The sequence below is a fragment of the Penaeus monodon genome, chromosome 23, assembly GCF_015228065.2.
Source record: "Penaeus monodon isolate SGIC_2016 chromosome 23, NSTDA_Pmon_1, whole genome shotgun sequence".
NCBI classification, from domain to species: domain Eukaryota; kingdom Metazoa; phylum Arthropoda; class Malacostraca; order Decapoda; family Penaeidae; genus Penaeus; species Penaeus monodon.
Genome location: NC_051408.1, coordinates 14592376 through 14592725, shown reverse-complemented (window position 1 = coordinate 14592725; position 350 = coordinate 14592376). Strand labels below are relative to the sequence as shown.

General features: G+C 42.3%; 1 protein-coding gene across 1 annotated transcript in view; it reads left to right on the top strand.

Moving 5' to 3' along the window:
* Nucleotides 1-129, top strand: part of LOC119587802 — a gene marked incomplete in the record, with an annotated part of 9646 nt that extends 9517 nt beyond the window's left edge. The window contains 1 exon segment of the mRNA XM_037936500.1: nucleotides 1-129.
* Between the last annotated feature and the right edge of the window lie 221 nt (nucleotides 130-350).

Below are 350 nucleotides of genomic sequence, written 5' to 3'. Positions count from 1 at the left end.
GTATGTCCGAGTGGCCAATCCTAATGAGATTTTGTTTTCGGTTAAAAATTCCTAATTGTTCGTTTCTCAGGGCTCTTAATTTACGAAATTCAGATAATCTGACCCCAAAAAATATATGTATTCATCATATATATATTTATCACTCCTTTTACCTACCTGCACCCATTCTCGCCTTGTCACATCCTCCGTTTCATTAAATTAATTAGCACTGCACCTTTCAGCCTCACCCTCGTCGCTCTTACCACGCTTAGAGCCCCCCTCCCCCCCTCCCCACCACCCATACCTTGTCCCTTGAATTCACAGGGACTCGATAATATCTGCATATCAAACCCACTTATGATTGACGACAA